At 29.4% G+C, this 14,655-nt stretch overlaps 1 protein-coding gene across 1 annotated transcript in view; it reads left to right on the forward strand.

Moving 5' to 3' along the window:
- Positions 1-14,655, forward strand: part of Ac76E (adenylate cyclase type 2 Ac76E) — a 778,210-nt gene that overhangs the window by 156,090 nt on the left and 607,465 nt on the right. The gene's annotated exons all lie outside the window — the stretch shown is intronic.

Consider the following 14,655-nt stretch of genomic DNA (forward strand, 5'->3'; position numbering starts at 1 on the left):
TTTTGCTCGTTATATTAATTATTTTTGAATTTTGTATATTATAAAATGTAATCTGCATATACAGGCTAATTTAGAGGTATGCATTTATTAAAAATTATTTAAATTAACCTGTATTTATTTTAATCAATTTTTATTTACCTTTTTGTCTTACTTTTTGACACAGCCTTAAATTAAGTTTTTTGATAATATTTTAAGTACAAAGGAAATAAGTATATTTTCATTGTATATTTTGTGGTGTACTGTTTAACTTGTATTTAAATTAAGTTAATACAGGAATCCGCTAATGAGACTTATGTCTTAGCGGGCCCCTACATTGTACAATTTATAATAACAAATAAATAAATAAAATGATTATTGGTTTTTAAGTAATTAAATTCCATTCGTTTTTCTGTAAAGTTCGGTAGATAATATTGCGCTATATTTTTTTAAACTGTTTTATTGCATTCCTACAGTCGTTTCTAATAGTCTGCCAGTCTTTTCCCCTTAATTCGTTTCTGTTACACTGACAACCTCTAAACGTTAACGTACGTTTTACATTCTTTAATTATCTGTTTTATTTATTGCAATTTTTAACTTTCTTTACATAAATAGTAACAGATTCTCTAATTCTGGATGGATTATGTGTCTCACAACGGACTTGTTCTTTTTTCAAAAGAATCTGTCACAAAAACATTTTTTTACAGTTTGTCTTAGAATTTTATTTTGAAATCTATTGAAACCCCCGATTTTCAGTTCCTTCTGTATCACACGTCAGTAAAAAAATATGATAATTCAAAATATAAAATAAAGATTGTATGGGATAAACCTCAACATTCTGTAGGAATATTTTAAGAATCTAATAATAATGTATATTAATATTATTAACTAAATAATTATTTATGCGACATCTGACAATTATCTACTGTAATGAAGATATGAGCGGGGCTATTCCTTCGGAGATTCTGGTTTGAGATTTGTGTATTTCCAGAGACGAACCTTTCAAATTAAGTCAGAAGTATTCAAATCTTACGAAAGGCTGTCCCTGAAGACTTAGAAACCTTTCTTCTCAAAGTTCTAACATTCAAGAAAAATGCGTTTCTGAGTCCTCCAGAGACTGTGCGGACTCTTTATAGGACCTTTTCTCAAAGTTAACCCATCACGGGCAGATATCTCTGAAATATCTGTGTCTAACGATCCGTGATGGGTTCGTTCTTCAGTCGTTCCTCAGGATACCTCTACTCAGCAGGATACCGGATAAAAGAATTAATAAGAGGTTTATTATGCTTATAAATAATTGTCTTTGCAAACTTTTTTCCGAGATATTTCTTCCAATTTTTAGCATGGTGATTGTAGATTGAATTAAAAAAGGAAGTCGTATAATATAAATGGAACAATCCCTTCCTACATCGCAAGAATATAAGCTCTCTCATAAATCTTAATACATTGATATTTTATCACCGACTCAACTTCACCTTATTGTGAGCACAGATACATGTAAGGCAGGGTAGCACTTCCTACCGATTTAAATTTAAAACGGAATGAAATAAGTGCTAGAATTGTCGCCTGAGGTCCGGTGTGATTGAAGATTTGTATTTAATTTACCATAATGGAGTAAATGTCTTTCTAAGTGGCTTGTGTATGTTTACCAAAGTTAAAGAATTGGAAATCCCTTAGGTTATTAATTCAAGGGCTTCTTTTTTTTAGTATACGTTGCCATTATTATGGTGATGTCTATCAATCGTATTAATTCAATCGAAGGGTACTTGATTCGATTGCGATTTGCTGTATTTATTTTAATTATAGTATTCTCTTTTCACTAAGTTAGGTGTTAATATTGATGACATGTCACCGTAAGTTACGGTAACAACAGATTTTACTGCAACAGATATTGACTCGGATTCTTCAGGATAGTGATCTTTAAATAAATTTAATTTATTGTTTCTTTCGAATAGAATTATAAAAAACAAAAGAAAAAAGCTTAATTATTGTCAAACTCCTTTTTTCAAAGCAACTTTTCTTTCCTAATTTTCTACTCTGTTTCTTGTTAAACAGCTTTTCTTTTTCTACGTTTCAATCCTATTATTCATAAAATTTTAAGCCATCTATATCTATTTCAGTCTATATTATTTCTTTGTTTTATGCTTTTTAAAGAAGATATACAAATAACATTTAAAAAAAGTTGTTTTTCTCCCCATTATGTCTGGACCAAATTGGTCACTTAGTAGAGTTTTAATCTCTTCTTTTATTCTTCTATAAATAATTTGGAAGTAAATCGGTACAAAAATTCTTTTATATAAATAAAAGAGGTATACTAATCGTTATTGAAAAATAAATAATAATAAAAAAATAAATAAATAATAAACTTGTAAAAAGCTTGTGCTGAAAAATTGTTTACAAAAATTGACTTCTAAAAGTAGTTTATCATAATTTTTTCGATTTTCAAATAATGATGAGTAGATATTGAGAATATATATATAAAACTACTTATTATATACATAGTTAAAAATATCTATACTAACTATATACTAATCCGTCGTGTAGTCTAGTCATCGTAAAATCAGCTTATTTTCGAAGTCGAGCCCAAAGGTTCGAGTCTTTGTAAAGGTAGTTAATTGCTTTTACGTGGTTTTGAATACTAGACTGTGGACACCGGTGTTCTTTGGTGGTTGGGTTTCAATTAACCACATGTCTTAGTAGTTGTCGACCTGAGTCTGTTTCAAACTAAACGTTTACCGGTACATTTACATTTACATTGGACTGTATGGCCTGGTAAGCTGGATAGTGATCAACATCAGGAATCCTCACACGTCAAACGGTTACGGTTGCTTCAAAGCGTGTTTGTGCGCGCTGTTATTGAGACGTTCCATTTAGTGTTTATTGCGGAAGGGATGATACCGCAGAATATACCGTGTTCGAATGCGATAGGTTCTTGCGGTATATAGAAACATGCCTGAGACGAATTGACGAAGTACGGGGTATCTAGGATGCTGATATCAACGTTTCGGAAAAATATGGCAGAAAAAATGTAGAAATGAATTCCCCCTGATTTTTTCTTGGAGCTTTGTTCATAATAAAAGAAGGTCTATCCCCAAGGAGAAGTAACAGGTAAAAAAAAAGTTGAGATAGTTGGGTACTTTCAGTAGTGATAAGAAATTTCATTGTTGAACTGTGATAGGGAACTAAAAAAAGAGGTAAACGTTTATCTTCTTCCTTAAGTTTTGTTGAATGGCAGGGTGATTTTGAACGATGGAATTCTATGATTGGTCTAAGGTTCATACCACCTTTATCTTTCTTGAAATAAGTTTATAAATGTGTTAAGAGTATAAATGTAATTTTCTTACATTTATACCCTTTTTTTATAAACGTTAACATTACTCATTCATTATTACTTTTTAAATAATGTTTATTTTTCAGACAATAATATTTTTTTTTCATAATTTTTTTTATTATTTATACTCTTTTTAGATTTTTCCCTCAGTTTTTATAGATGCTTAATAGTTTAAATTTCTATGTAGTTTAAAATTTTGTAGAATTTTTTTTTAACCTCAATTAATTTATTTACAACCGGTTCCAAATATGGAACCACGAAGTAAACCGTATTACAAAAAGAAAATGATGAGAGGTTTCCAGTGAACACCCTCAATAAAACGTACGTATACATAAAAATATAAATAAAGTGCATACCAGCATAAATAAAGTTCATATATATATAAATACACTCACACTGAATAAAGTCACGTAGGTACAATAGTTCACAAAGTCTAATGAAAAAAAAATTATAACCTCATTAAATAATATATCTGAACATATAAGATACTCATCATGTAACGAGATCAGATTCCCCCTAGTCCAGCACATTAGGCGTTTCAGTTGCCGAACACCCTCGCTGTTGTCTAGGATATTAATTGCTAGAATGTTCACATGATTATCTAACCGCTGTCTATAATTTGAACCAAACCGTTTGGTCTCTTGGCCAACATAAGGTAATTCTAGATAGTCATGAATTTCTTAGTTTCATGCGAACCACGGTGCCTAAGCAATGGATCTCGCCAACTTATTTTGGAAACGTTGTATAATCTCATTGTTACTCTTGCTCGACGTACTCCATAACTCTCTGTCATAAGTTCAAGTCGGTTTTAGAATCACCTTGTACGAGTATATTAAAAGTTTATAAATATTTGATATTTGACAGCAACAATTTGCCTAACAACGAATAAAGCTTCTTATACCTTCTGTTTACTTGTTTCCGTTTTTACCCTTTTACGTGGTACTTCCACGTCAAAACCTGTCAACATCCAAGAAGGCCGCCGAAAAGAACCTCTTTTTGTAAAATATGTTTGAACATATTATTTATCAAGAATTTTTAAACTCATTAAGAATAATAAATAAAAATTCCTTAGGTGTAGAATTTTTTTATATGTAAATATATGCAGTTGATAACTGTGTTTGAAATGTTGAAATAAAGTAAAGAAAAATCTGTAAACGAATTTTCCACTATCGATGACAAAAGATTTTTTGCTTAGTAAAATCAGATATCTGTAACGCTGATATAGATTAGATTTAAATGTCAGTTTTAGTACAGAGGAATTATTTCATATCCTCTGCTAATAGTAGCAATTGTTATAGCACTCTATAGAACTTTTCTTAAGGACTGAAAATTAATTAAGATGATATTGTAATTTAATATTTTGAATAAAGTTTTCTATTAAAATTTTACTGTCTTGAAAAGGAATGAATTAAAAAAAATAAAATGAAATATGTGATCTACTCAAAAATGTTTAATGAGGCTGAATTACGTGTATTTTCTGTACAATTTCATATAATAATTTAACTTAAAAAAAAAAACATATTAAAATTTGTCTCTACCTTTCATCCGAAGATTCCGGGTTCGAATCCCGGACAGGCATTTTTCATATTCTAAAAATTGTTTATTTCATATTCCCACAGACCATGCTTTCTTATAAGTTATTGTAAAATTTGAGAGACAAAAAGAAAAATTGGTACGAAATGTTTTTTTTTATTTATTAAAAATGTATTATGTGAAAAATTCACTGTATTAAATATTTAAGGTATTTTTGAGGAAACTACAAATTACGTAATTCATATTTCTTGATTTACTAAAATAATTTGCCATAGTTATATTTAACTGCCTAATTTATTCAAGAAATATTACTTTTTTATTTTATACATATAAGGAAAGATGTACCATTAATAATTAATCATTTCTCTAAATAAAACTAATTAAAAATTTTACAGAAAATAAAAATTTTTGATTCAGAAAAAATTTTATTAGTTACAGTTTTTATAAAAATTGCAAAACTGATTGTTTTATCGACATCTAACTGCTTCATCCCGTAAAATAAAATGTTTTTGCTTGCAATTTTACACGTAATATAATTCATCTTATCGTAAAATAATCGTAAGTTATTTTAATTCCTATACTTCGTTTGAAAGTAAGAGTTAAAAAAAAAAAAAACTGTTAGCAGTTTTGGATAAAGTTGATTAGAGTAATTATTGTAACACGCTTATTTTTCCCCATTATTTGTTTCATATTATTATTATGAATTTTTATAAATGTAGTAAACAGAACTTTCTACGCTGTTAAATGAAATGATAGTACAAACTTGATTGCTTTTATAGAATTTCAGCAATAGTTGTAATTATACTTGTTAATATGCGCAACTAACAGCCTAAAAATATATTCTTTGTCATTATGGAAAAAACCATATATATTTTTTTATTTTTATGAGATAAAATTTATCCAGAATATTTATCTCAGAATTCGTTCTCTCACATAAATGTAGACTAATACATTCTTTCTTTTTAAGTGAAATGTGATATCTGTTCAGCTGTCAGATCATCTATTACAATTTCGGAATGTATGCTTTCTTTTCGTGAACTATAATCAATAATCTTCGGTTTTATCAGGAAATTCTTTTGGGTTAGTATACAATAAAATATAAAGGAAAAGTGAATAAGTAATGGAGTTTTAAAGTGTTAATCCCCTAAAAAAATTATATTTTTTTGTAGAACATTTTTTATAGTATAATAAAGTATATTTTCAACATAGTAATTAATATAATAAAATTATGACATTGTTCAATTTCAGTAGTTTGCCGTGTAATAATAATATTTTTTTATGGTTCGCACATCTACGCCTATAGCCAACCACAACCATCCACTGAAAATTAAATCCTGGATAGCTGGAATGACTTAGACAGGGAGAAAGTGTAACAGCGTAGTTTAAACCTTAATTTGTTTCAAAAAAGCAATAGATATGCATAAAAAACCCCAAAAATCAACCAGAAAAAAATTAGGTATAATAATCATAATAATATTGAATAAAAATTCTGAGCTAAGACTTTTGTCAAATTAATATACCAAGCTAAAGTAATTCTTTTTTTTAACTTCCGGGACTATCGTTAGGTATTGCTTCAGAGGATGACATGAATGACAAGTAGCGTGTGAAAATGCCATGCCTGACCGGGATTCGAACCCGGGACCTCCGGATGAAAGGCCGAGACGCTACCTCTCGCGCCACGGAGGCCGGCATGCTAGAGTAATTAAAAATAATTATAATACTTATTATTATTTATCGCATTAGCTTTTAATGAAATGCCATTAACAAAACATCCACAGAATCTTGAAGGTAAAAATATTTTTTTCTCAAGCATCTTACCAAAGGAACCAGCGAAGCCGGCTGCTGCATGCAAAGAAAAGTACGAACAAAGGCACTAGAAAACTAGTATTGGTTATTTCACGAAGAAGTCTTCTTTTGAATACCTTACTAACAAAGATAATATTCTGAAAAAACCACAGATCACTCAGATAACTAACAACCCAAAAACTATTCTGGGCTTTGCAATGAGAAGGCGCTTGACCAAAACCTCCATGTGTCAAACATGAAAAAAGACGTCTCTGAACACTTTCAATTAAATTAGAAGTGTATTCCTATTACAATTCTATATCGTGCAGAATTAAAGCACTGGTCTAACCAATGTCTTATACAGATAAAGGGTCGTTCGAACATCTTGAAAAAGCAACAGGTCCATAAAAGCAGTTTACAATCAAAGAAAACACACAAGTCTATTTCTACTTCTCTATGAATTGGACACTGACACAACCTCGTAGAAATATTTAACTTCCAATGTTTCCTAGGTTATGTAAAAACGGTATTTTTTATAAATTGAGAGACATTCTATTAAGTATAGACCACTTAAATATTTGGATCTTAGAATATGAATGCACATCGGTTCGAATCAGACTTCATCTCATTTTTTTTACATTTTTTTAAAAATTTAAATATATTGATTTATTAATAAATTATTAACCTCTGATTGTTAAAAAATACGATAAATAATAATTCAATAATAATAAAAAAAAAGAAAAAATATCTGAAGTTATTAGAATCAATATTATATATTATTATTATAGAATCAATAATAATAAACTTTATTTTAGAAATCTAATTTTGTTTAAAGTTTTAATTAATTAACGTGGTGTTCTTCGGTAATTTAAAGTGAGGCGCAGGGTTCGCGCTTCCACGGGAATGGTTAGTAGTTGCGAAAGCTACGGAGTAGGACAGAAGAGCGGAGATATCAGAAGAAGCTTAAAAGGGAAGGCAAAAGCTGAGTTAAAATTACTGAAGGATTGTCTATCAAGGCATTTGTATCGGTATCATCCTGATAGAGGGCTAGCTGACAACTACAAAACGTAATCAATATTTGAAGATCAGTAAGACGACCACTGGTTTTTTCCATCAGGAATAGAATCGGAGGAAGTGGTGTGACAATTGGAATTATCACAAGATCGGTGTTTTCTCCCTATCTAACCCCTCTTTTCCCGTAAAGCCATATGGCTTTACAGGAGCTGGTAATTAGTTCTACGCTTTCCCTTTAAAACGTGTTCATTAAAAATTAATTATTATTTAGTTATTTTAAAATTCTAAAAATTTACTTACAAATTTAATATAGTTGAGTTCTGCCATGTTTTGAATTAGAGAATCTATTTTCCATTCAAAAATAATTATTTATTCTGTATTTGCAAATACTTTATTTTCCCGGGTTTTTAAAAAATATATTTTTCTTCTTATTTGATATAGACAGAACAATCTAAAATAATATTTTATGAGACAATAATTATTCTTAAAAAAAGCTTAAGATGTTTATTTTATAAAACTTAAACGGTAGTTTTTGACCGAAACCTTTAAATATTTATTGTGAAGCTTTAAATATTTTATAAATTTTATATTTAAAAATCTTAAGAAAAACATTTATTCGTTCGTAACTACTGCAACCTGGCTCTGCCCAGTCACAGTAACTTTTTTCATTTTTATAAAAATGAGAAATTAGTTTTATAACGTATAAAAATATTCAGCTTGACAGGATTCGAATTTAGAATTTTCCAGTAAAATGCAAAATCACTACCTCGTTATAATAAATAATGTTGTATAATTTTGTTTGTTTTTTAAAATTAAATAATTAAGTAAAATTAACGAAATACGTGTTCTTCAAGAACTCTTTTACGGTTGTTTATTAACTAGTGGATTGTAAAACCAACTCACACGTGCAGTTATACAACACGTAGACACAGAAATAAACATCAACACACTCCCTCAAACAGAATTTCTGCCAGTAAGGTAATATAAAAGAAAAGTACTACAGGGTACGAGAAAAATAGCAGAGACAGCAACGAAATATGGTATTTTCAAGTGGTGAAACAAGCGCTGGATGTTTAAGTGGAGCTCTTGAAATGGGAAGAGTACTGTGCTTTACAGTTGTGTAAAGACCTTATGCAGTAGTGATGGAAGACCCACTAGTTTACTTTTTATATTGCCTGCTAGGTTTCAAATTATCTTGAAAAAGAAAATTAATTTTTTAAGTACTTATTATAGAATAGTACGTATTATAAATTAAAATTTCAGTTGATTTTTATTAGTTGTAAAATACACGCATCAGATTATGTTAAATAAATGCAACATATTATAAAAGTCTATTTAAATTTGATTTATCGCGTCAATAGCCGATTATTCGTAAAACATTTTAAATCAAACACCCAAAGAAGCTGAATAAGAAATTTATTAAAATATTAATTGTAAGGTTGTTTTTATTTAACTTATAATCTGGCTTAAACAGCATAAAATAACTAGTATATTTTAATCTTACTGTTGTATATTTATGATTGATGTGAATTCAAGTTACAGTTTAATTAAAGTAATATTCAAAAAACTATTATGCTTGCAAAATAAATTAGTAGAAGAGTAGTATCTTTGCTTTCATCCGGAAGTTTCTGGGTTTGAATATCGGAAGGCTTAGAATTTTTCATACACAAAACAATTTTCATTACATATCCCAAACGAAAAAACTCTACTTTTCTTGTAGTAAATAACTAATAATAATAATAATAATAAAAAGTAATTTTGTACTATTATTAAAATGTGTGGGTTAAACCTTTCATTACAAAGTTTATATTTTGTTAAATCGCTATAACGTATGCAGTGCTGCGTACACGATCATAGTGAGAGAACGTAATAAGGGGGTATATTTTAAGCTTCTTCTATCTAAAATATTTATTTAGACGTGGATTATAATGTAATCTTTACTAAAACGCCTGAAAACTTATTAAATCAGTGTACACTGAGATTTTGAAAATTCTTTAAATCTTGATGTTATAGCTTTTAGCTTGTAGGTTTTAACATTAATAGGCGTAAGAAGTTAGTTTATGACTATATATATATATATATATATATATATATATATATATATATATATATATGGAAAAAATACTTCGAATAAAATATACAAATTTAAAAAAAAATAAAATTAAACTTGAGTTATCTGATAACATGCGTAATATTCTAACGTAAATCTTAAGAATGGTTGCGTTTAAAATTCAAAATGACAGTATTTTTTTAAATGTTGAAAATAAATTTAAAAAAAATTGTTTTAAAATATATCATTAACAATTTGTTAATTCTTTGTATTTATCTGGTGCAACGTTGATAAATAAATTTCATACTTCAATATCTGCTGATTAAAAAAAAAAGTATTGCAACAAAATTTGTTTATCTTCCTCGTTAAAGTATTATCGGGTTTTTTGTTGCTTTATTCAAGTGAAAATTAATTCACAGGTCAAATTGGCTTAGTTTTAATAAGTAATTAGTATCGTGTTTAAGATTTAATGTGTAATATTTTTTTATTAATTGTATTATTTTTATTAAACATAACCTTTTTTATTTCTAAAATATCTGATGTGGACACCGCATAACATCCTTGTTCGCCTATTAGATTACATATACACAATTTTTAAAATGAAAAGTACTAAAAATTTTCATTACTAAATTCAGATACTTTTTCATATTTTTATTATTATTATTAATATAGAATTATTACTTATCGTAAAACGTTTTTACAATCAGAGGTTAATAATTGTTAATAAATCAATATATTTAAATAAAAAAAAGGAGATGATATCTAATTCGAATCGATGTGCCTTCCCCTTGTAAGATCCAAATATTTCATTAATTAAAATTTTATTTGGCTATAACTCTGGAACAATAAAAATAAGTACCAATTATGATATGTGGTAGAAAAGCTCTCAATGAGGATTTATTGCTGCAGTCAAGAAAAAGTCCAAAATTCGTTTTCTTGGATTTTGGGATTTTTTGGACACTTTTGCTGCAGTTGATTTTAATAAAAATGGGAGGTGCACAACTTGGTGTTACAACAGTCCTAAATCCATAACTTCGTCATCATCCATAACGTCTGTACATACGTACAAATGTCTCGCCGAAGCTAGTCAGAATGGATGGTCAAAACGGATATTTTCGTTGAAATCTGATAACCGAAATTTTTCGCGATCACATAACTTTCTTTACTTCGTACAAGGAACCAAACAAAGGCATTTGTAACTTGTGTAGAAAGTAAGTTACCCTCTTACTTTTTTCTGCAACTCTTAATTTAGAAAATCCAAACTACTGCCATATCTTTTTTGGATACTTTATTTTAATTCCATTAAATTTGAGGGAAAAGTCGATAACGAAAACCGTGAGCATCGATATGTTTTCAAGATATTAGCCATTAAAAAGCTAATTGACTGAGGATCTTATTTATTAATTTTAAATATCTAAATTTAAAAAGGTGCTCCTTGTAAATGAACCTTTTTCTATTTGGCCTCCAGAACCACCGTAAGGTATTACTTCAGAGAATGATATGTATGGAAGTAAATTAAGTGTAGTCTTGTACAGTCTCAGATCAACAGTTCCTGAGATGTGTGGTTAATTGAAACCCAACCACCAAAGAACACCGGTGGTATTCAAGTCCGTATAAAATAAATTATTTATTAGGGATATATAATTTATTTTATACTGACACATATAATACGTGATGTGTATAATATTACATATATTATATATATGTGATATTTATTACTGCCTTATATATAAGGCAGTAATAAATTAAATCCGTATAAAATCAATACATCTAAATGTTTTTCAGTATAATTTTTTATAGGTTAGAAAGTGACTAAAGGAGCACTTTTAGTTTTTTTTATAGATAATATCATGAAAACGATTAGAGATATCGATGCAAAGTTTTCACCACAGGTTTTTTACATAAAAGTTTGCGTGTAAATGATGTGTCATTTGATTTTAGCGATATATAAAAAAATTAAAGGTGAATTAAAGGTAAAATACGGCGAAAACAGGATGGTGACCAAAATTTATGAATAAGTTAAAAATATTTTTTATGTTCAAAATAGATATGGCATTGGTCAGAATTCTCAAAATTATCAATTGCAGAAAAAATAGAGGGTCAGATTTTCTTTTTATATAACTATATATCTATTTATATATAAAAATGTTAAGTTCGTTTGTGTACGGCTTAAAAACCTCAAAATGTTCTGCACCGATTGAGCTCAAATTTTAGCACGATATATAACCCGCATCAAAGATTGTTTTCATCTATTTTTAATAAATCTATCTATCTATTTTTAATTTGGAAATGTATACAAAGGAAAACCAATCAGATCAATGCAAGATGGCCGCTGTCAAACACAACGACGAAATTTCTTTTAATTATATTTAACAGCTAAAACATCTGTATTTTATTAAAAAAAAAAAAAAAAAACACGATAAAAAATTCGGTTTTCACTGGAATAGAAGGAAGTGATAAGATTATAACCTCCAATGGCTCTCACAGCTCTAGGTAGAAAACCATGACAGAAAGGACAAAAAGTTTAATAACGAAAATTTTCATTTTGAAAAGGCCAAAAAAATTTATTTAAACTTTTTTCACCTATCTCTCATGGGTCTCATAGCTGGAGCTCGATAACAATGAGACACAGGGCAGACAGTATTGAAAAGTGGCTAAAAATTAATAATATTAACTAAATACATGAATTTAAATAAATAAGTAAAATATTAGTTAAATAAAATAGTTAAATAATAATTATAAAAAATTAATATTTTTTATGACCATCTCTCATATAAAACATAACCTGTACTTACGATTTGGTGAAAGGCGCAGCTCAATCACTACACGATCACACAAAAGTACCTCGATTAAAGTGAATATTTAATTCAGACAAAAGTGAATATTTAACATAACAAAGGATTTTTTGGTCATTATGTAGGGATATTATTTTCTTTGTATTTGGTTATTTCGACTTTTTTTGTTTGCATAGTCTTAAGTCTATCTGGGCTATAAGATGTTTTAGCTATAAAATACAGATGCTTTAGCTGTTAAATATAATTCAAAGAAATTTGTTACTTAATCAGTTGTGATTTTGTTTACATTCGCAACGACCATACGGGCTCTTTGTGATTGGTCGTTGTGTTTGACAGCGGCCATCTTGCATTGATCTGATTGGTTTTCCTTTGTTTACATTTCCATCTGATTTATTAGCTTGTTATTTATTAAAAAACTGTACAAACTAAAAATAGGTAGATAGATTTATTAAAAATAGATGAAAACAATCTTTGATGCGGGTTATATGTCGTGCTAAAATTTGAGCTCAATCGGTGCAGAACATTTTGAGGTTTTTAAGCCGTACACAAACGAACTTAATATTTATATATATATATATATGTCACTTTTTTGTGTACACGATCACTGTTGTAATTTTACGCCAATCACTTTCAAATTGATAAATAAAATATAAATCTCGGTCGAGTTCGTTAACCGGCAAACTCGGACCATGAGGATGCAAATGGTTTTTTTTTTTCGAAAAACGTATAATATCGTATGACTTTCTTATTAAGTAAAATTCGTTTGAAGTTTCCTACAATTCTTTAGATAAGCGCCTAAAATTTATGTAAGTAAAGTTTTTTGATATCACCAATCATCGTGCCAGGGGGTGGAAAAAATGGGGTTTCGAAGACAAAAAAATCATACCTCCCTTAACAGGTACAGTATTGAATCGGTTTTAAGTGGTCGTTAGACCTTTAAACATTATCTAAAATGTTTGTCTGAAACAAATCTTTGATATAACTAACCCTTACGGCAAGGGATGACCAAAATATTGCTGGAATCGTAAGAAGATGGGGTTTGTCGTACGCTACACATGTGAAACTTTTTTTACATGCAACCATTGTCGTATTGAGTAAATTTTAAGTTTTTCTTAGCTTTAAGTTTTTTATCCCCTACTTAGCACCGATTAAATTTATCTCCGCCTTCCGGCAAGCCAAAAGGGATTTTTTTTTCCATCCCCAGACGAAAAATCTAAAGGTATTAGATTTGGAATTCTTGGAAGCCAGGAATGTGGACCTCCATTACCGATCCATTTTTCAGAATAATTATGATTTAAATGAGTGGAAACGATAGAAGAGAAGTAGAAAGGCTAGCTATCGTGCTGGAAGTATACTTTGCGTCTTGGCGTTAGAGGAACATCATCAAGCAGTTGCAATAATTCTTCTTGAAGAAAGTGAAAGTGCAAGACCTCAGCATTTAAGCGGTCAGGTAATATGAACGATCTAAACATCTGATTGTGAAGAGGGCTGCACCATACATTGACGATAAATCGGTGTTGAAAATTGCCTTCCACCTTTTCATGAGGATTTACTTCTGCCCATGTATATTCATTACGTAAGTTCTTAATGCCATCTCGAGCAAAGTTTTCGTCCTGTGTAAGTAAAACATACTTGTAGAGTTGTCGATTTGTATTCCACAAGTTGCAGAATTCCAAGCGAAGCGAGCGGTCTCCTGGGTGTAGATGTTGAACTGTCTGTTTACTATGAGGATAAAACTTGTTTTGTTTAAGTATCCTCCAAACCACCAAATGCGAAACTTCGATCCGCTTAGAAAGACGTGTATTTACACGTGGACTGCGCTGTATTGCATCGTAAATAATTTCATCAATAACAAGGTTGTGTTGGACAGATTGTTCGTAGCTGGTACGAATACTAGGTAGTGAACTTGTTTCCCAATGATTGCGAAAAGTCGCGCTAATTGTTTTGGGATATGGAATCCTGCGATTCAGAAAACATATTTCATATTCTATTGCAGCAGCTGCAGCATTACCTTTACACACACCAAAATGAATACTATATCAGCGTATTCCTCTGTTGTAAATAAGTACGACATTACTTCAATGGCAAACCGATCACGTTTAAACAAAAATTCACAGAAAACCTTCGCTAACGACAGCACAGTTCAAAGTACCCGATATAATTAATTTACC

Source organism: Lycorma delicatula, chromosome 6, assembly GCF_047948215.1.
Source record: "Lycorma delicatula isolate Av1 chromosome 6, ASM4794821v1, whole genome shotgun sequence".
NCBI lineage: Eukaryota > Metazoa > Arthropoda > Insecta > Hemiptera > Fulgoridae > Lycorma > Lycorma delicatula.